Source organism: Aphis gossypii, chromosome X (assembly GCF_020184175.1).
Source record: "Aphis gossypii isolate Hap1 chromosome X, ASM2018417v2, whole genome shotgun sequence".
NCBI classification, from domain to species: Eukaryota; Metazoa; Arthropoda; class Insecta; order Hemiptera; family Aphididae; genus Aphis; species Aphis gossypii.
In genome coordinates, this window is record NC_065533.1 from 28,679,785 (window position 1) to 28,704,821 (window position 25,037).

Below are 25,037 nucleotides of genomic sequence, written 5' to 3' on the forward strand. Positions count from 1 at the left end.
TTTATTAGAACCCAGTTGAACCAAAATATTTATGGATTTTTATATATTCCGTCTCTCAATATTTAAAAATTATTGTCAAGGTAAAAAAAAAAAAACAAGAAAATTTTAAAAACAAATTTCAAATTTTCCAAAAATAATTTGATTTGAAAATGATTTGAAAGATGTGATACTTTTATTGCACGAAAAAAAAACTCAAATAATAATAGTCGATAAAGTCGAAGGAAAATTACTACTCTAAAATCAATCGTTGATCAAATACCGATTCAGCTAGGGCTTCATCAAAGTGAAGTGATTCTGAAACGTGTTGTCCAATATTGATTTTCTTTCGGTCAGGACATTGTGAATTAACAGTAAGCAAGTTATATATATATATAATATTCATGTATCCGCGGGCACGGTCAACCCGAGTTTCATAAAAAAAAATATAGGTAGGTATATAAAGTAAGAGCAGAGTTTTGCATGTTTTTATACTGCCAATGCGTACCTGTATTATATATTATACTGTTCTTGTATTTTTCTCGTTGCGTACGACCTGTAACCTTTGGGGCAGCTTTTTTTTTTTATTTATAATCATATTTATGTATTTTCATTCTGAGCTCTATTTCGCATTTTCTTCTGACCTCTGGATCATATGCGATATTTTAATATATTATATTTTCGTTTTTACTTCATGCACACTCTAGTATAGTACAAATATTTAATTTTTCCTCCAATCGCCTAAGCTCCGCAACCAGTTCGTCGAGTCTTCCAATTCCATCCATAAATTCGATTTTTGATTATTAGACGATATTATTGAATGTATTGAAAAAATAGGAGAAAATTAGACCAATGATGATATAAGACTTCTCACTGATCACACGCAGACGATGATCGCACCTTTAACTGCTGCGAAGTGTAATTAATTCCGAACCGATGTCAAATATTATTGACTAATCGCCATCATTGTGGATATCGAATTTGGCCGTCATTCGGCACAGTATATTATACCCTGTCGTATGTATTATGCAATCGGTACCACCTAATAATATAGTAATGTGATGATGAAAATAGTATATAATAGCAATAATATGCGATGGCGGCGAAACGACAGACAAGGCGACGACACGATGTACGGTTTGGTGAAATTTTATACATTATACTGAATCTCATTATGTGTTGTATTATAAAAAGGCTTGTCGTGCGTCCACGCGTTTAAACACCATAATATATTATATACGTATACTGTAATAGAGCACCGGGTGAAATGAAAATTCCTTGGCGGCCGCAGTTTCCATAAACTGTGAGCGTACGTGTTATACATTATATCCATATATTATTATTATGTTTATTATAACGATACGCGTAAACTAAACGAAAACGAATTCGTGAGAAAAAAACAAGCGCATCTTGTACAACTTTTTTTTGTGTTTTAATCGATTTTTTTCGTTTCGTATAATATGTGACGAGGTTAATCTTGAAACGGTCAAAGGGGAAAAAAGTTTGGGCTTTATAAAGTAGATTTATAGATTTCAGCATACCTTTATTCGCTATACCTTATTATATTGTACCTACGTAATATCATGTACAATGTACGTCCACCTTGTGCACATACCGGAGTGCAGTAATAATGAAACGTTAAATTCGCATGCAAGAGTCGTATAAATAATGATATCGCAGGATTCGCTTCCATTATTATTATTGTGGCTCAGCCCATTGTATTAATTCTACAAGAGAAAGTACTCGATTTTAAATAAATTACATCAAAGGGTAAAAATCATTTGAAAATTCAAATAAAATATCCCATTTCATTCGAAATTATACTATTATTTGTTCATTAAATATTATATTTTTTTTACGTTTTTTTAAAGGTAATCAAATAAAATGTTAAATCGAGTCAATTATATATATAAAAAAAAAAGTTCAAAGCAATTATTATACTCAGTAACATAAAAAAGTCGTTTAAAATATCTAATTCAAAATGCAAACACTAAAATATATCCAAACATTGAATCTTATTTTAAATAACGTAAACACTAAACATATAGCTCTTCATCAATTATGTAGAGAATACGAGTATGCCTTTTCACTTTGTAGGTCGCCGCACTTCATATACATAATAAAGCATATTTTATGTAGATACGTCTTTTAGGTCTTTAGGAGGAAAACGGTTGGCATTTTATTTTTACAATATCATTTCATTACAATATTTTTAAAAGTTATCAGAATTAATAATACGGTGTAGTTTCTGTTTAAGTGATTTAATATTATAATTTGCTTTTGCTAAATAAAAACATCATTGAGTCAATACCACATACAACATAATAATTAGTTCACATACAGCTTATACAGTACGACTTAGGTTTTCTTGGGGAAGTCGTTAAAATGGGCTCTTAGAAAAGTTACAACCCTTAATGTGACAAAACATTTGTTTTCTGACCAATCACCACCGGAAAAGTCTCAACGTTATATAATTACGAAATGTCAGAAAAATACTAGTACCAGTAGAAAATGAAATTTAACTTTCATGTAATTATAAAGTATAATATTATAATATAATAACTATTATTATTTAGTAAAATAATATTTGAATACTATTTTTATATTATATAGATGCATTTATTAGGTGTATGTTTTTACCGAGTAGGTAAAGTATTAAATTTTTGCGAACAATGGAAATTGAAAAAAATGGGATAATTAAAAAAAGGAAAGTAGATTTTAAAAACTAGAACAATCCTAATTGGACAATCCCTAATGTAGGATGTACAACGACGGTTGTAAGCAATTCATCGACATAAATTGACTTTCTTCTAAAATCGCGAATTACCCTGGAGTCCGAGGAACGCCGACAGAATTCGAAATGATATCCTTGTATGATAATAGCACGCACGCATTCGCGATATAAAATACGCGTAGGTGGCACGTGTCTTATATAAACTGTAATAAAACAGTGAACCGAAACGACCGAATCGGATTAATGGTCATAATATTATCGCGGACGACGATGCGCATATGCGTTGTGAAACGCATTATCTGTATGGGTACCTACATAGTCGTCCTGCGTGGTAAACGATATCCTTGAATTACTCGTATTGGTGTCGCGTGTGGCTAAATATAATTACTTTATACCCACCCAGGACACTATTGCGGGGTATATACTGGTCTGTAACTATTCTGCGGTAATGCGATCGGTTGTTGTGCGCGAAGAGCGTGCAGTTTCCCTCGAGACTGGACTAAAAGTTGATGAATAATTTTTATTCAGTTAAGCTGAGTTAAACGAGAAGAAAATAATTTATAATGTGTTTAATTCAATTTTTGATATTACTTCAATCAGTTGAGTTACAATGTAATTAAAAATTAACTCATCGGTTTAATAATTAAGTTAATTCAGTTGTTTGCGCTATTTTCCAAGTAGTCAACTGTGGTAATTTCTGGTAGAAAACTACATTTTCAAGGTTGTTAACATAAATGCGTTAAAATATAAAATCTAACTTGATTTTTGTCTAATAGTGTAAGGAAAATGTTATCAAAATTATCTATTGAACTTAAGCGGAATTTGAAATTACCAACTTCTATTTTACTGTGTGTATTACGTAATTAAATTAACTTGAATAAATTAACGTGGTAATTACTTGTAGCACAAGGATTTTGTGCCAAAGTACATTACACGAACACACCATAATATGATCGTTGAAGTTCAACACGATAAAATCATATTTTGTACATTATTCCACTATACAGCGACAACATCCTAATTTGGTCAGATAGTACCGTTGATTAATATATCGTATGATATATTTAGTAAACATTCATGGGTAGGTATGCAACCATACAGGAAATATGAAAACTGCGTGCTTGGGAAGATCAACGGTCATAATTACAGTGACGATGATTATTATGGAAGCAGTTCGGCCTCAGATCTGTAATTATAATATGTTTGACTGAATTTCGTCCGATAATACGAGTAGTTGAATGAATTCAATTTTTTGTTGATATACTCAAACCATAATATTTTGATATGTTGCATATTATTGATAACTCTATTATAGCTAGCGGTATAAAACTAACGAAATAATTGTTTTTTTTCTTTATAGTTTCACTAGATACATTTTTTTAGATGAAAAATATCGATCAATGAGACTGCTGAAATGTTTGATTTTTTGTAGTGTGCACATAAAGAATATTTTTTACGGCCAGCTTAGATAAAAACTAAGACAGCAGTACATTTTTATGAGTGGCTTAATAATAATTGTTTTCGGCAACCATCGTGTGATTAAAATATATTAACGCAATAAAATTACAACGAATGATTTAAAGAAATAAAAGTATGAAAATAAAATGAAAAAATGTTCTTCCGTCTTGTAACCATGGTAGTATTACCCCTTTTATCGCATATTATACATATTATTATATTACATAGAAATACGCTCGAAATAAATGCGTATTACCTTTACGGCTTTACGGTGGCAGTTGATTGTTACGGTAATAATAGTGGCTTAAAGCGGCTACTGTGGCAATAAAAGCATGCACATTGTACGGACGCATTTTTTTTCTTTTTAGAACAAACGATAAATGCACTTAAGGGTATAATATTATTCATTCGGTCTATATTTTGTATTTTTATCATCATAGTCGTCGTCATAATAATAGTAATAGTATTGTGTGTGTATATATAGCTGCCTAAGCGTGTACAAAACAATGATATGAACTTACGTCAATAAAACAATATTCAACAGTCATAATTACGAGTGAATCTAATTCGATGTTGGCATTCGGAGACTACCACTGAAATTAAAAATCACTTTGATGTGTTTTATGTTAAAAGAAACTTTTCAGTGGTAGTATAGCTATTTATATTGAGAGTAAAAAAATAATCAGAAAAATAATTTGTAGTCGAATTTTAATACATTAATTAAAATAGTACTAAATGAACTTGGATTAGGGTTATTTATATTTTGAAAGTTGGTGGAGTGAGTGGATTTTACTGTAATACGGTAATTTAGTCTGAAGGTTCAGTACGCTTTGGTTAATAAATCGGGAACTTTTGAGCTTTCACTATCGCGGTTGTACATTTTGTACTCCGTAAATGTATGTTTAATGTTGAATTACCACTCTACATGTGGTATATACTTTGAGGTAACAAAAGGCTGTGACGAAATTTCATATGACCGACGTGGAGTCTTGTGAGTCACTACAGTGTTTATTAAGACGTAAAATAGTTAGTAAAATAGTTAGTAGTTAGGAAAAAAAATAATTATAATAAAAACGACATAAAATTGTGTAATTGAATCAGCAATAAAAGAAGGTTCTCGGTAGTTAAGTAGGTATGTAAAACAAAAAAATTTACTATTCGTAATAATAATACGATATTACAGTTTTTACATACGTTTATATAGATACAGAGTGATCCATTGAAGTATCTATATTTATTATTTCGAAAATTTTAATTTTATAAAATACTATGCAATACTATATTTTTGAAAAACAATAACGTTTATATCGTAATTATGTTTTTTTAAGTTCCAGAGTTCTTTGAATACAATATAATATACTTTTAATTAAATATTTTAAAGTAGATTTTTTTGAAATCGAATTCTGAATGAGGAGTTAATTATTCCAACTTTAAATAATTTTAACTTAATAAATATTTATAAGTTATGATTAATTGATTTCTTCTTCTAAATTAGATTTTATGTATAAAAATTCATCCAAATATTCTGCTTAGAAATATAATTTTTTCACATTTTCGTCGAATTATTTATGTAAACAAAATACTTTTGAAAAAGCAAAACAATTTTAATATAATCATTGTAGTGTGGACTGTAAAAACTAAAATAGATCACTTTACACTATGACACGTCATACAAATGTACAATATATGCGTTTTATTCGAAAACAAAAATACTGTTTACATAATATGACGAGAAGATGAAATACGAATTCAGGATTATATCTGTTTTTGCTTTTACAATGTTTTCTCGTTTGGGAGTATGACGTAATAAATTATGGGACAAATCGTATAAAACTTCGAAAACAGATTACAATCAACTGAATTTAATAAACGGTAAAATTATTTTATTATATTTGTTTTGCCTAGTATTTTATTATTATTATTATATTATTATTTATGAATTTCAATAGATTGTGACTAAAATGATCTAGAACTATGAATAATTGAACTATCATGGTTCGTGAGAGGGGACGGGTTTTTTATTAATGAGAATAATACAATGGTTATAAGAAAAAAAATGTTTTCATATTAATTATAAAAACCAATAATTTATGTATTTGAGGCATTTTAAAAATTGACTTTAATACCAACTTTAATAATTTTAATATCGTTCATATTAATGAGGTATATTATGAAGAACTGAAATGTCCAATAACAAAATGAACCTTTTTCTAATATATAATTTTAAGAAAATAATATTAATGTTAAATGCATTATTAGATTTTAATATTATTAAATGTATATTTAATAAAAATGTATTAAATATTTAATAATGATAGAAAATAGTCCTAAAAGACACCAGTAAATAAATGACCTGTGGACTAGTGATTTGTAATAAACTAATACTTGTACATTTAATTTTCACGAGAAAAAACTTAATATTTTAAAATAATCTGAGTTTTTACCAGCATAAATGAATATAATTTTGATTTGGCCAAGAATATGTTTTCTATCATATAAAAATTGTAACATTCACAATTCACATGTTACGAATTTTATTATTGTTAATGTAAATAAATAATAATTAGTACCATTTAACTTTTTATTTAGCTTATAAAGTATTTTTTTTTATGGGACTTAACTATATAGGCTAGAAAAAATAAAATCCTCTTTCTCGAGATAAGATTTAGACCCTTTGAAACTAATATTGTCAAAAAGAAGTTTTCGGTTCTTATCAAAAATTAAATACCGGTCATAAACGTTTTTAATAATAATAATAATAGTAATAAATGTATAAATATTATTACTAGTAACTGTATAATATTTTTGTATTTAAGTCCAATATAAATATGGGTAAACATTTGATTTTTATGGATTTAATATTATACTAAGGGATATAATATCAATGTGTTATATTTTTCTTATTACTTTAGTGCTGTAAACACATACTTACGTCATAAGAGACTATCGACTGAAAAAATTGTTAAGGTCGTATCCATTCCAAAAATCAATAATTAAAGAATAAACATTCGATTTTCATTAATAATTTATATTATTATTCAATGGTAAAATAAAATTTAAAACCTATTACTCTAAGCTTACTCAATTGATATATATTTAATAACAGTATATTAAATTATATTACTTTAAATTAATGTTGTTAATAAAACCAAAAATAGAGATATAGTTTGAAATAAATTATCACTGTATATAACTTAATATTTGTAATATGTAAATATCCAAAATAGCGTGTTTGTGAAAATATTTGATGATAATTTATTTGTTAATATATATTTCATATCACTAAAAAGAATAGAGATGAAAATTATTATGCGTAATATGTACATGATAAAATATAAGATATGAAAATACTTCAATAACAACATATTAAATAATATAATATGAAAATTTTCACAAACATATTCTGCTTAAGACATTTTCGTAAAATTATATTATATAATACTACTCAAAACTTGTAGTTCAACGAAAACCAAACATTAAAATAAATCAGAAAAACGAATAAAAACATAGACATTAGTATCATTAAAGTTTAATAATCTAATACATCTTCAAGGATATAAAAATATTCTAACATATTTGATAGACATTGATTTTTTAACCATTTAAACCCCCAACGGTTTGCTAAAGTATACGAAGAAAATATATATACATTATGTAGGTACATAATAATAAATATATACAAAAAAAAAACAGTATAGGGCTAGACTACGCGACTGACTAGAATACTTTAAATATTTATACATTCGGTGGAGCTTAAATTACAAAAATACAAAAAAAATAAAATAAAATAAAAATAAACATTTATTGTTTTATTCATATGCTGTCGACGACGAATTCCTGTCGACAGAATTGTTTTCAAATTAAAATTCTACCAGACGGCTGGCTAGCCGATAACATTCTACTGTTCAAGTTTTGAAAGATGGAAAGTGTATTAAAATTGTTTAGCTCAAAATAAAATGCAAATAAAAACATTGCAGTCACGGATGGTCGGCTTGCCGATGTTCTCCGTAGAAATATGATACTCATTCGTTAGGAGGAACCGGCAAAAAATAACGAAACCAGCAACTCAACCGTAGGAAGGTAATTGATTAATCAGAGTGCTCCTGTTCGCGTCAAAACTGTATCAATTTACGTTTTTGTGTTATTTTATTTCAAGTGAAATATTATATTGTACTTTGAGTAGACGCGCGAAAAATAAATATTGTAAATCAGCTTGTCGGCGCCGTATTTGCATGCTTGGTTGGGAAATATTGGAAACACGTTTATGGAAGTGTAGCTCTTAATTTGTTTTTAAAGAAATCTTTTATCAGAAACATCGGAATGCATGAATACGTGAACCTAAGATGAATCAAAAAAAAAAAATAAAAAAAAATGTGAAACATCCGTAAAAGATAATATTTTTCTTTCAGTACCTAAGAAAATATACTAACTCTGCGTTCGTAAGTATATTAAGTTTAGATTGACCAGTAATACTTATATTATAATAATGATTTTTTTTTTACGCAAGGTAAAATTATATATTGATTTTATTATTTTGTGATTTTTTACTTATTATCGATTTAAATTTATTCTGATTTTTAAGTATAGTATAAAAATAGTTTTTATTTCAAATATCACGTACTTTTACAATTATTTGAATTAGATTTCCACTTAAATGTTATACGTGTTAAATACTCATAACCGTAAAACGGGGATAAAATAACAAAAATATTAGTTATTACTTATCAATGAACATTATTATAGACAGGTTTATTATTATTATTATTATTATTATTTAAATCTCTAATTTAGCAAAAATTATGAATTTTAATTTTTTTTTTAAATTTAAACAAAAAATATTGAATATTATGAAAAATATTTCGATTTAAAGACTTATAATTGTTAATTTAATATTAGTTACACAATCTTAAGAAAACTTAAAAATATAAGTTCGGAACTTGAAAATTAAATAGCCGTAAAACGTTTGTATGAGTTTCAAACAATAATAGAAGGGGGTTTCTTAGAAGTTTTATGTCTCGATTAAGTGTACTTATTACAATTCAATATAATATGACATAAAAATATTGGTATTCATAAAAGTGTGCTGTTGAAGTAAATTTAATTTGATTAGATTATTAATATCGTGAGAGCCACGGTGTTCGGTGTTCAAAAAATGAACAATGTTCCTGATAACTTTAATTTTCGATACTTATACGTCAATATTTTAAGAAATATAAAATAAAAACCGTTGTTGGACCAAGAAATTGCAATTTCACAAAAAAAAAAAAAATAAATAAAACATTACTATATCACGCATTATAAAAACATGGTAAAAATTATTAATTTTTTTATAACGACTTACAAATACTGAGTTAAGTCATAGGTACTGTGAACTATATAATATTATAAAACATATAAATAGTATATAGACTATAAATGATTATAATATATTTATGGATAAGATAAACGCCTCGTAACAAGTCTAAAGATTATTTAAGTCCGCGCAAACAAAAACACAGCCGCAGCGTGTTAGTATTGTTATTAACGGCTGCAGCCGTTCGCCGAGTCGCGTGTAAAAACACGTCGATATCAGAAGAGAAAAAATTCGCCGGCGGATTACCGTCGAATATTTCGACATTTGCGACGGGAAAACGTGCCGTACGATTAGAAATATTTCACGTGTCACAGACTCTCGCTACATATTATACTAATAATAATACTAATAATATCGTTTTATACTTATAACACGCGTATTACACCCACGGCGACTATAATAATAGGTACCTAATATCTACAGAGCTGGCGCTGTCTGTATTGACTTACACGACGCATTCGACATATTATTATGTGGCCCTATCGCACACGAAACACAACGGTAACGTACAATATTGTACGGAGATAAGTCGAGTAAAATAATAATAATAATATGTATTATAACAATAGTACGTGGCACGTAAATATGTATAATAATAATAATAATACGATACGATGCATATTATTATTATTATTATTGTTATATTATGTGCTGACGGCGTTGTACTGAGTAGAATCGCGTAGGTGGTCGGTTGATCCGTCGTCGTGCCGTCGAAATGAGAAACTATATTATAATGCAGTATAATATGTATTTATAAGTCAATGTTGTAAAGTATTAGCGAAAAAAACTTTTCAAAATGTTTTTTTTTTTATGATTTTATTTTGAAAGTACTCGAACGGTATTTTAAATATGTATATATATAAATTTTTACTAATGAATGCTTACTATTACATCAAATGTTTTTTTTTTATGATTTTATTTTGAAAGTACTCGAACGGTATTTTAAATATGTATATATATAAATTTTTACTAATGAATGCTTACTATTACATCAAATGTTTTTTTTTTGTTCTGTAGATTTCAAATTTGTTTTCATTTGTAATCCTTGTTAAATAAAAATACAGAATCATTGTGTCTTTAATAGATAACGATTAATGATTATACGTATAGTGTATACAGAGTTATTCACCATACATCATATTAAATAGGTACCCATTAAATTAAATATATATATAATAATGAATTTATTTAAATGCTTATTCGTAGAATGTTTTTGAGGACAATAAAGGACCATTTATTACCAATCATTTAAATTTTTATTTCATTTAATGAGTGTCCTATGGTGATAGAATCTTGTTATTTTAAAATAAGTACCAAATGTTTTACTGTAAATTATTAAGTGAATGATTTTTTTTTTTTTTTTTTTGAAAATATTGGTATATATAAATACAAATTTGAACTATTTGTGTCTAAGTTATTAGTTTTTGTATACCAACAATAATAATCATTTGTTGGAAAAATAGAATGATTTTAATTTAAAAAAAGAAGTTGGAAAACACACTCATAAATGGCATATGAAATCTAAGTATTTTTAAATATGCTCTTTAAGTAGGTACATTTAAAAATTTAGAAAATTAGAGTTTGAATAAATTGGGATGAAAATATTTATTGATTTACCTTGTACAATGGCTTTATATTCAAGTATATTTATTCACGAATTAATTAAATAATGAAAATGTATTCTGTGCTTCAATTTATATTTTCAATAATACGATTTGCCACATTTTATTTCGAGTAATATACTTTGTCTTTGTTTACTTATTATTTGTGAGAGCATAGTGGAGCATACTATGTTTTTGACAATCGTAAATTCGTGATTTGCATTTCGTAATCGTATCGTCTTCAGTGTTGACTGTTAACTGTTGAGTAGTGACAAACCTATTGTTTTTCATCAAAGTGCAACCCTTTATACCTCATTTTCATTATTTCAATGTACGACTATGTTAACATTTTTTTTTTAATTATAATACAATGAATTATTGAATTAATGTTTTTAAAAAGGGACGCACATATTTTTGATAAAAAAAAAAAAAAATAATTTCAGAAATAGATAAAATTTTATTTTTTATGAATATTTTATCATTAAAAGTCTTAGGGAGGTATTTTAAGTCTCATATTTCACAAGTATATTACTTAAATACGGAAAAATATTCTATAATAATAATCATAATTTAACGTACTGGATCTTTAATATTTCTATGAGTTGTATGGAATATTTGTTTTCGACGATTCGAAATCGTGCATATAATATTATATTATACACTGCAAATATAAATAAACCAAATTCGCCATTTTATCGACACTGTGATTATGGTAGATGCACGTTAAAAAAAGATATCATTAAACTTACAAAAATTACAAAATGCCATATATCTATTATTATGATACGTAGTATAACGACAACATAAAAACGAAGTGCTACAATAATAACAATTGAAGGTCTGAGTGGTGGCATTTTGTGAAAAATCATTTATATTCTACAGATGGCATATTAAGGCAAAATACTAAGTCAGTTGAACCATTATTTTCAAAGATATACAGTTGATAAAGTTGGTATTATTAAATTCTTGTTACCAAGTAAAATGGATAAAGGTGTGAAAATGCCACTTGAAACCTTTATCCACTCAGCTCTTCAATTATTATGAAATATAAAAGTCTTATGTAGGTATATTAAAGTATTGTTTACTTATAGTTAGGTTAAAAAATATGTACTACACATCAAAATTTCACTGCTTGTTAAAATTAGGTTTGTCATTCGATGGATTAACCAAACCACGCGTACAAAATATTATGTTTAAACCGAAGATGAAAGTATAACACCCTCTCACGTTTGATGGATTTTTTACAATTATTTTATCGTTATTCGACTGTTTCTTACACTGCTTTTTAATGTACTTTTAGATTTTGTGTCTCTTTATTTAAAAAAAACTGTTCTCAGACAAGTGGTTTTTCAACGGAGCTTATCGCTGGTGTTTACTAATAATTTATAATATTTTCATGGGGGTGAATATGCAGTCATCTTCTTTTTTTATAATAATGCTTTTCACAATATAAAAATTACTGTTTACGAAGGGGCAAAATGTTTTTCTAAAGTATTGTGCCGTGCTCAAATGGCCAGGTGGTTTTAAATGAATCATATTTACAAACACTGAAACTTAAAATGTAAACACTTAGGCCCTATCAATGAGTTATAATTGTTATTGTAATTGAAAAATAGTTGGCTTCAATTTAATGTAAACAGTAGACAAAAATTTGGCAAAAACTAATAATTGCATTTTATACTATTCCACGAATTCTTTTGTTTATTTTCAATATTTGTTTTAATGACCCTTGAGAAATACATTTGTATTTCTTCGTTTTTTTTCTACAATATATTAGATTCTGATTGAAGAAAAATTCTTTAATCTTAAAATTTGAAGATTGTTTCTGATTAAAAATTGTATTTAGTTGATATTTTTGATGGTTGAAAATTTCCACTACATTTCAAAATAATCAGGAACAACTGCAGAGGTTTTTTACCAGAATATTTATATTATAATATTATTATACTCGTATATACCTTTAAAAATATTTTGGATTTTTTGTTCAATTATATATGTATAATGTATATATATATATTTGAATATTTCAACTGTTAGTTTAACTTTCTTTGGTTTATGGCTAATGTCTGATGAAGGTTTCATCTTTCTTACACTAATATTTATTTAATAATCTACAGTAAGAGTTTTAGTTGCCTGACGGTACTGGTATTAATCTAGTTCTCCCATTGCTAGTTCCTTGCATGGGTGGCCACTTGGAAATTTTAGCGACATACACGTTATATCTTACTTAACCTTAATCGTCGTGATAAAAAGCATCCTGCTGAAATCCTTTTTAATATATATGGAAAAAAATTAAATCGTATACAATAATAATTCTATTAAAACATAACTAAAATACTTCAATATTTATGTCGTGATTACTAACCTAATCGAATGACCTACATAATCAGTTTCCTTTAACCTACGTTAAGACCACATAAACATTTTAATACTATACAGCTATTTAAGAACACTACACGTAGAACTTAAACACGTGTATTTAAAATTTTGATAAAAGAAAATCTCACTACTTGAGTGGGTACATTGTATTTCTCCTATAGCACTCGATCGTATCACTATAAATTCTGTATATTTTGTACATCCACGTGATCGCCTACGATGAACCAAAATAGCATTTTCAAAAATAAAATATAAAATGTCAAGGAAACGATTTTTATAATCGCCTATAGTAACACTTATAGAAAATTACGATGACGTGTTCGCTGTACAAAGCATATTATTATGTGCATACACAATAGGTATATAAATAGGTATTTATTTTATTTGAATTTTCAGCATTTAGCTTAAATTATTTCGTATTTTTTCATTATGTTTTTTGTTCGATAATTGGGGAAAGAAATCAGAAGTTTTTAAGTTTAATAATGTACCGACATGATCATTATATTATAATAATAAACATCATTTTAGTACGGCTACTATGTGATAGTGGTAGCACATAGATAATGTACGTAATAACGATAACGTCTCCAGTTGTAGGGATGGGGTGGGGTGGTTAATTAAGCTAAGTCTGATATAATAATCAGGCCATCCTATATTTGGACTATTTACTGCGTGGGGTCTAGTCATATCGATCACACCCTATACAACTACACAAATTTACCGACTGTACCCACTGATGTAGCTTACTTAACATTTGATACCTACACGAAGCGATAACCGAATTCGACTACGTAGGAGGGTGTTCGTTAAACATGTTTTTATCAGAGAAAATCAAAAATTTTGTCTAAAATGACCAAGGATTTTAAACAAAATTGTTTCAATAAGATTATAAATGAAGTGTAAATATTTTTCAAAATATACAAATATGATATCGTCGTACATTGTTGAAAAATATCTAACAACAAAAATATCTACCTTGTCGGGAGTTGGATTGGTAAGTAAATGATATATATAATCATCGTATAATATATGTAAATTGTTTAAATCCTGTATGCGTGGAAAATAATAATTATGTTGCATAGTTCGTGTCTCCGTGATGATAGTGATACTGTATTTCATAGATAATAACGGTTGTACCTACGTCTTGTATTTTGTTGAAAAATTACGGCAGTCCTATGGCAATCAGTAGCTATTTTAAGTTATTATTTTCATATGGACATACGTAAGTGTTCCCATACTTCTTTTAGCCTCCGAAAGTCACTGATTAATAATATAATATGTTTCACTGATCATACTATATCCAAAAATACATACCATGTGATAATTTTTATACATTTTTTCCAAAATTGGTAGAATGAAATCCTTGATAGCTGACAATAACAAATTAAAATCGATAAAAAAAACAATATCAACGTGAACACATTTCTAAGAACTACAGCTAGACGCCTCACACATATTCCCCTCTGTCCTTAACACCTGCAAAGAAACCGCAACCGTTATGTGCAATATGTCTGGCGTATTAACAGCGATAATACACATCACTGTGTAAATTTATTTTCTAAAAATATTAATTATATACAAATTGTGTAAAAACCCATTTACAACCTCCAATGATTTTAAAATAGATAATTCACGTAAATACATTGTTGACTAATTCAATTTTATATTTAAACAACAGATACCTACGTACCTACATTTTTTTTCTTTTAATATTAGTATTATATACTCATACAAATATAGCCATTTATAAATAAGTAAATTTACTGTGTACATCGAAACTTTGTACTTTGTATGTCGGTAACTAAGCAGTTATTCTTTTGACATATCGCAAATAATTTATAAGCTTTAATTGAGTATAAGAAATATTGAACGTGTTTTTAAAATTTAATATCATAAATGTACCAAATCTTTTTTTTGATTAAAGTACTAAATTAATTAATGCGTAGTATATCTTATAATAAAATCAATTTTTCGTGAGTGTCACACATTAATATTATGTTTGTTTGATTATTACCAATTCCAAAAACTACTACAGTCATAGACTTGAGAGTATTTATATAAACTATAAACAAATAATCCATTTTTATTAAATTTGAGTGTAACATACAATACAATAATATGGTTTTGTTATGACATGTATTTTTGATTGAAAATAGTTTCGTAATCATTGCATGCATGTTGCTAATTCGATAAACTGTTTTTAATTGTATATTTTATTAAACTGCATTATAAAACAAGGATAAAATTATAAATTACATTACTCGATTTTATTGAATTTATCCAACTGACGTTTTAAATTCCATTAGTATTATTTTAAAATTGTCTATTAAGATATTGTGTGCCTGTTGTATTTCATTTATAATACAATATAACAATATTTTGAAACTATTTAATTTTTGAAATATACAACAAAGTCGTGTACGAGAAAAAAACACGAATATGCTGTATGATAATATGATTGTATATTGCCGTGCTCTTAGACCTACGCGTTATGTTATTATTGTTGTTGTTGTTGTTGTTATATATTTTTAATTTATATCGTGAAAGATATTCGCGCGAAAAATACCGATTCCGCACAGGAAGAAAAGAGTTTATTTAAGACCGGAATCTGGGCCTACGATTATATTGATGATTTACGTTTTAAGATTGCAATGATTTTTTTCTTGTGTAGTACAGGACTATCCAAATTTTGTTTAACACAGATTCTAAGAAATATGTTGTTGGTTCTTATATTATCTTATTTCTCATCCTTACAGTTTTTTATTTTTTTTACATACAATTTGGAAGATTCTGTGTAGGTACATCGACTAACAGGTATTCGTGTTAAATAGGTTAGATCGTCTGGGACGTTTGGCGTAATTGTGAAATCTTGTACGTTCTGCGTATTTTCTTTAAATAGTGTGCACCAGAATAACACTCATTACTTCGAAAAGTAATGACTTTTTTGAAAATGTATCTATATATCACACATACCTGTGTTGTTATGCTAATGCCAATGAAGTAAATTCAGATGTTGTCAACAAAATAATGCTACAATGCTACCTATGCAATATCGTTACAAATTATAAATTTTAAGGAATAATGATAATTCGTAATTATAAAATTATAAATCATTGATTTAGTAAATTATACAGTATTAAATATATATTGACTAGTCATTGTCGTTTCTAACTAATATATTACAACAATGGATACGATAGACAGGCATGGCAATTGTCAAAATTTTTATTTTATCCATATTATGTATAGCTTCAGAAGTTTAAAATTATATTAAGTTATCACTATTTGAATTTACCTTTGACTATACCTTGCTGACTGCTTCTGTGCACGCATCAACTTTAATATATTGGTAGATTAGCAATAAAAAGAAAAATTTATCATATTATAAATATATTGTATGATTCATTTTTATGATAATAATATTATTGATAAATAGGTAATAATAACATAGTATATATTTAGACTTTTCAAGTGTCAATATAATATTCTTATTTTATTGACATTTTAAAAGAAACAGGTTATATTATATTGATATTAATAGATAAAAAATATTATTTTTATTTTTACTTTTAGTTTTGAAGAAATTCGTGATAAAAACTACATAGTACATAAACATAATAATATTATATTGTTGGCTGAGAAGGTTAGATATTACACAATTGTTAGGAAATATCGTTATTAACTGCAAAATATTCACCACCATTTACATTGATTAGTTATTCATTAAAATGATTAAGCATCAACATTAATGATATATATATATATATATAATGATAATATCTTATATTATTTTAATCATTGTGCATTTTATGCTTGTAACTTTTTTGAACGACAGCGCACATTTTTAATTTCATATTACATAACAGAACGCTTTTCTTATAATTGCAGTATATAAAAATCAAATTAAGGACGAGTAGTAGGTATTTAGTTATGTACTTAAAAACATCTAAAGTTTAGATGATCGGAGAAGGGGATAACACGGAGTGTTTTCAACAAAATATTGATTAACCACTCTGCTCGTCAAAACTTTTAAATACTTATTGCAGACACTAACAACTCGTTCTATTTTAATGTTTATCCACCGAACCACTAAAAGAAATATTCTGTATTTATACCTATTTTTACGCGAATTTTTGTGTTGACCGTAATACTATCATTGTTTGGCTATAGCCTATAATTTACCGATATATGTTACGTGCCTCGGTCAGCCGATGTTTTTCGTTAATCCCACGTCGGTAATGCCATATGCTCTTATATGTTGTTTTACTTTTTTTTTCTAAACCCGCATTTGATAACTCGTTTCTCTGATAACGTAATCTGCGTAGTGCTTATAGTACTCGAAGCAGCGTGGAACAGTTCCAAAAACAGGAAATTCGGAATATTGCGCAGCACGGGCAAAGGGTCCCCTGATAGGTTGTACAATATACGGTTCGTCCGATTGTCCGACGGGTAAATCCTTAAATCTACTCATCATGATCCGATCCGTCTTGATGTATGTGTGTGTATTGCATGTAGGTATACATGTATTTACTGTACACAAGCATGTCACCCAAAAAGTTCTAAGTCCTAAATGGTGTAACTAAAATGTTTTAATTTCGCAGCTGACTAATCTCCTCAACACAGTTGGCCAAATTACGATTATTCTGTGTTTCTACGGTCGTTGTTACCGACATCGTCCATTCTTGGGGAGCATGTAATAAAGGAACCTTACGGTTAATTTTAACCAGCGTTTAACATTCTATCCCGACCTCCGGATCAACACGGTAAATATATATTTATAATCATTACATTATTTAATATTCTATTAGTACATTTTATTATTATATAACAAATTTACATAAATTAGTTATTTAAATTTTCTGGAATATTTAACGATCAATACTAGTGAATATGCATTGTATATTATAATCATTATAATATTTCAAATTTTTGTAGCACATAGCTGAGGTCTTGCATTCTTAGAATTATAATATAGTTTTTACGATAGCATATACGATTTAGGTATCAACTAGATATAATAGAATTTCGAATTTAATATTTTAGTAATAAACAAAATAAATACATTTTATATCTATAATGTATACACTATAATAATATGTACTGTTTATTGACTATAAAAAATATAAATATGAAAGGTATACAATTATTTTTAAAATTATAATATCACATAACTTTTTCCACTTGAAAATTTGAAATTTAAACCTTACATATTTTATATTTTAATTTCTTAAAACATCTACTAAATAACATTGTTAATACTAATAATAACATTTATTAAAATATAATATGTGTGTTATTAATCATTTATTTTTTACTTTAATATTATAAAATGAAAACATATAGGCTCCATTAATTTTATTTTTGGTGAAATAACCATGCACTTACTTATTTGGAAATGTTTTTTCTAACTTCGTGATGAAATGTAGAAGACAGGGTTTTCAAAGATTTTATTATTCTCGAATAAGTAGGTAGGTAGGTATTATAATTTTTTATGAAACTTTTTTTCTTTTCTTTTTTTTGCTCATAATTCTTATTCCTTCGACTTATATAAGAATTCTCTTTTACTTGAATATTTTAAGTACATTTAGAATTCATATTTTTCACATACCTAGATAAGTAAAATATAATATTATTTTCAAATTCTTAATATTTTTCTTTCCCTATTAATTGTTAATTTATTTTGGACTTATGCAATAATTACAAATATCACTCAGTTTTATTATTGATGGTTTTAATATAATTTAATTTTAGCCTATAACAAGTTTATTTTAATAATGATTTTGAGATTTCAAAATAAATAACCTGAGAATCATTTAATTTTATATTTTTATAAGCCAGTTATATTTTTTTAATCAAAATCTGCGCAATTTATATTGTTTTTGTTTTGTTTTTTTTTTTATGTTTATAGAAAAAAATACGTTATCCTTCAGTTACAAACTACCTATATTATAATGTAAATTTTAATAGTTACTGGCAGAATAGATATAGTCGCTAGTCGCTACATTTCATCACCATCAAAATTATAGATTAGGCACATAATGATTTTTTTTTATAATTAATTAGTTGTGTGGTTGCGTATGGAAACATATTTCGTTTGCTCTTTAAATATAATTAAGTTTTAAAATTCCAATAATTGAATAAATAAAAATAAAATAATTTAAATTATAACAATTTAATAAATTATTTATATACAGTTTTAGTGAACTTGTAGGTATAAGGTCATATGGATAATAATTAATATCTTATAAAAATTTACTCACATTCACTTATACATAGTTTTAGGTCAAACATATCAAAATATTATAATAACATTAAATACATAGGTATATTATAATATAAATCTTACTACAGTTTTGGTTTTTTATAAATAAAATATGTTTTGTTAAAAAAGATCACAGTACTTCAAAGTAAATGTCTATAAGTTATAGATCATTGTTAAATAAAATTATAGCATATGTATGACAATTCAGAATATCAGATAAAACTTTTTTTTTTGAAACTAATTTTGAGTTTGAAAACCTTTTTTTTCTGTAATATAGAAAGATAAACGAGAAATATGTATACAATTCTTAAAATATTCTCAAAAACTGAACAACTTGAAACAACTGCCAGGAATAACATTAAACTTGCTATTTTTGTATCCAAATAATTTAAATATGAAATACAGCGGAACTATAGAAGCATACCTACTGGAATAAAAAGTGAATAACAAGTTGCGGAGTCACCATTATATTAAACAGCGTAGGTACTTGTATATATATATATATATAAGTATTAAGTATAAAATACAAAAGTTTTTTTAAAAGAATCAAAAACTAATTTATAGTTACAGTATAATAATGTAGATAAAATATAAAACATCACAACCCACTCTGACATAAAAAACTAATCTACGTCAATCTAAAAAAAAAATCCTGTGACCATGGGAATACTTGACATAAACAGTAAATTAAGAAAAATTAAGTCATCCACCTCTCGCTTTGAGATTATTATTTTATTATTTTTAGGCGTACCCAAACTATTATTCATATACTCCGAATTGGCCATTTTAACATGATGTACAAGCACCTCATGACTGACCAAGATCCACCACTCTAATTCTTACATCGTTATTGTTTTAATTAAACACCTACTCGCGAAAAGCTATAAAACTTATACGATCAGAGACGATTTTAACCTCTCTTATAATTTATGCTTAATTTATACTCTTAACATCCGTAACCACTATTCAGCTCATAAAATAACTCAATTTATCGGAAAACGTTATGTTATAATATTTAAGCAAGCTAACTTGGATCAATTTAATTATTTTGTTTATTTAATATGTATGATTTAAATTGTAATGGTCATTAATGTATTTGAAATTAATGCGAGTCATAAATAAAATAAAAGGAGTAGGTAGTACAAATATAACGATCAAAGTTTTTTTTTTTTTTATCAAATCTCAATATAATTATTTATGATCTATTAATTTTGACTTTAATATTTTATATTTTACTTTGCAATGTAGATACGTAGTTAAATTGTTTTATTTATAATTTATTTTTGCAGGTAGTGTTTACGTAACTCAATATATTTTTTCGGACTAAAAATTAATCATGTGAAATCATATAAGTAAAGTTATTCGATAATAAGCATGAAATATAGTAATTTTATTGAAAATTATATAACTCAAAAATAAATTATAGTAATTATATTGACACATGAATATAAATGATTTAAATATAAGTACAATTTGACTGTCCTCATTTTAATATAATTATATCGGACACTTATGTGTAATATACACACTGTGGTTTAATAGGGTAGTAATATTTCTAGGAAAAAATGTAAAAATGTAATCGTTTGTCTGCAATATAAAACGGTTAAGGTTATACAAAAAAAAAAAAATGTTCTTTTTATCAAAATGTAAAGGTTTGGTTGTGTGTACCTAACTTATGTACTTACGGGTACTTTTTATACTCTGTCAAAACGGCACAAATAGTGTAAATTCCGTATATTATGTTATAGAGAGGATATTATGTATGATCAGAACATACAAACTTGACCCTTTGTCAGCTGGAAAGTACGTTTAGTTTATGTGGAGTCGTGGAGAAACACTTATATACGCGCATATTTAAAATTACAGACACTGACTGTGAAGAAGTTTAAAAAAATAATGTGAAAACTATTTGTGCGTAATTTAGCGTCGTTTTAGTTTTAAGATAAAAATGCTTAAACAGTAAAAACCAAAAATTCCAACGTTTTTACGTTTTGAAAAATTAAAACAAATCTGTGTTTTTTATCATTTCATATTTCCATTGTCGTTAACGCCAATGATTGTGGTATGATTTAATTCACACATGGAGAATTATTAAACCAATAATAATATGTTAGTGTGAAAACTTGTATCATTATTAAATTTGAATTTTCTCGAGAATTTTCCAGTAGAATATCTGTCTTTAAGAGTAACGTTTAAAATTTTACTTTACAATGGCCAATCAATATTAGTATTGGTTAAACATTGCATATCACTAATATCGTCAGTTGTTTACTTTGCCTGCGATAAAAAAATAATGTATCTATCTGTAACTTATTTATTATTTTTGTTGCGGTTTCATTTAAATGTAGATACGATTTATTGCACTGTTATGCGGACGTTGTCAACAGTGTCGCTGCTGTGGTCGAAGGGTTGGAGGGCCAACCCCCTCACGTCGACCCGATGGTCGAAATGATTGTGCTTTATTCACCGACTGATTCCGCAAGAATGAAATATTTATATATATATACTATTGGCACAACATTATGCGTACGATACGGAAAATCCATATACCAAACCGTCGCAGTGCAATATTTTTGACCCAATATTCTTTTTACAGTGCGGTATCTTAACTCAAAGCTTTACAATGATCGAGGTAAAGTATCTCGAGTGAGTGACGTCTGATCGAGCCGAAATTCGTGTGTAGATGTCAAATAGTGGAATTATCCCTGAAAGCTATTTAAGTCGCTTTTTCTCCCCAAAAAATCGCACTGATACATGATATCACACTATTTTTATGGAAATCAAAATAATAATGCGAAACTTGTATATTTTGCAAAAATAAATTATTTATCATAAAAACAAACCATCTATTTTTACTGTATACATATTATCATAACGGTTCTACGAGTTTTATCTCATGCCCTCTGTGTAAATCAACAATTTAGTACAGGAATCTATTAGTTTTATAAATTATGAGAAAAATCAAACTTTTTATTTTGCATTCCGATCACTAACTTAAGAACATGAGAAATATTCTTAACGTTAAATCTTGCTCAACAATATCCTCAAGAAAAATCCATACTCAAAATCGTTATTTTCAACTTGCAAATTTATTACTTATAAATTTTTAAGTTCAAAATAGTCCATTTTACTCTTTTATTTTAATATACCTATTAGAGTGAATTTATTTACTCTTAAACATAAATTTTAAAGGTAAGAATATTATCTAAGGACTTTTTTTTTAAGTTAGATATTTATAGGTAACCTACCCTAAATAACATAAACTTTCAAATATTTTGTAAATTTAAAAAATACTTATATTTTATAAATAAATATGTATGTAAAAAATATCAACGTGGAGCTTTAAAAATATACTCATTTTTATACTAATAATGAAAGTTAAATGTACTAGTTTGAACATGAAATATATTATGGTATGCATTGATAAGACAGAGATAAAAACTAACATTATTTTAATTTATACTCCTCCGGTTTCAATATTGAAGAAAAATACCTAATGAATATATTATATAAAGTTTTGGATAAGGATTCAATATACTTGTTTAGCTAAATATTTTATTATAAATACAACTCCATAATTATTTAAATTATGTTATTTTTATTCTCCTACAAATTAAACTATTCAATGAAATAAAACACTAAATATTATTCATACAACAGAGAATATAATATCAAATAAATTTAGTTTAATAATTTGATTTAATGTATATTGTATTCGTTTTCGATTAAGCACGTGCACATTACACAATAAACTTATTTTACATATTGCGTAAAAGTAAAATCGATATCTATATGCTAATTTGAGGGTCGTTAAAATAAGTCGTTATTTTCTTCCACTCCAATTGGGCAATAAATAACAATATTCGCTATAATCAAACTACGTTTATGGTTTTTACGAGTAGGTACAACGTAATTTTGTGTTTTTACATTTTACGTATTCGAATTATTTCGGTTAAATTAAACGTTTACAAATGATTTAAAGCTTTTAGATACCGTATACCGTTAAAATTCTGAGAGAATGGCGGAGAAGATGGTGAGAGGGTAGACATTTTTTTTTTTTTTTTGTTGATATATCAGTGTGGTTAAACAAAAATTGTAGGTATATACATATTGAATTAATCCCCGATGTACAATTACGTATAACATAAAATATACAGACGTCGGGATGTCATTTATTTAAAAATATTTCTGTTATTTTCCTCTATAATATATTATATAGTATTATGCTTCCATTTATATATATATATATATATATATATATATATAAATTATACACGATTATTATTAATACATTCAAGTAAGAGTAATGGCGTTTAAAAGCTAATTTCCATTTTTCTACGGGTCTAGGTCAGAACCTCAAAGACTTTCAATTTACAGTGAAGTCAAATATAACCAAACTTAAAATAGGTATTAGGAACTGTTAAACAGTAGATACCCATGTTATAATCTATCTATCGCTTCGAATTTCAAAGGATAAACATAATTAAATATTATGATAACATAGTAAATAGTAATAACGTTAAGTAAATACTACTAAGAAACAGTTTATCAATTAATACGTCACTATTAATAGTTTTGGTTCACAGTTAAATATATATTATGATATATAGGTACGTAGGATATAATTTAAATTACTTGATCCACCTTATATGGCGCAGTTTCAGTAATTTACGTGGGTGTATTTTCATGGTCTTAAAAGTCCTCGGAATGCCATGGCATTAGAAGCCTTAACACAGAAATATACACCGGCAATAAAATAATATGGTGATTATATAAATTCGACAGTATATCGTACCACAGTCGGCTGCGACAGTGTAGCTTGCCTACTAATAGCTCGCTTAATCCGGTGTCGTTTACACGATGTTGCCAATATTCTAGACCACCGCAATCTCGAATGATGTACCTCGGTAATAGACATCGTCAAAAACAGTGATTAACAACGTATATAATACCACCCATTTTGATAATTTCTAATTTTGAGGGAGTTTAACTTATAAGGAAGAGGGTGTGGTGAAATGGCTAATTTATCTGTCACTTGTATTTGTATAGTTTACAATATACATACTATCGTAATTACATGTTCAAATGTATAAGAGCCACAATAATATAGGTAACTAATTTAATTTTCAAATATTAAATGTATTCATCATACCTATATATCTAGTAGTTACAATATTATATTTGTATAGTTTTTAGTTGGTATATATTTTTATAAACGTTTTTTTAAGAATAAAAATGTCTAGTTAATAGATTGGCAGTAGGTTAATTTAAACA

The 25,037-nt window shown here is 26.9% G+C and overlaps 1 protein-coding gene and 1 long non-coding RNA gene across 4 annotated transcripts in view; both read right to left on the reverse strand.

The window, feature by feature from the left end:
* The window catches only part of LOC114133059 (dual specificity calcium/calmodulin-dependent 3',5'-cyclic nucleotide phosphodiesterase 1C-like), a 169,319-nt gene that overhangs the window by 67,987 nt on the left and 76,295 nt on the right, over nt 1–25,037 (reverse strand). The gene's annotated exons all lie outside the window — the stretch shown is intronic.
* Nucleotides 18,787–19,681, reverse strand: LOC126551535 (uncharacterized). The gene is made up of 2 exons (XR_007605461.1): nt 19,473–19,681; nt 18,787–19,109 (listed from the first exon to the last, which is right to left on the reverse strand). It is a non-coding gene; the product is annotated as an uncharacterized LOC126551535 (long non-coding RNA).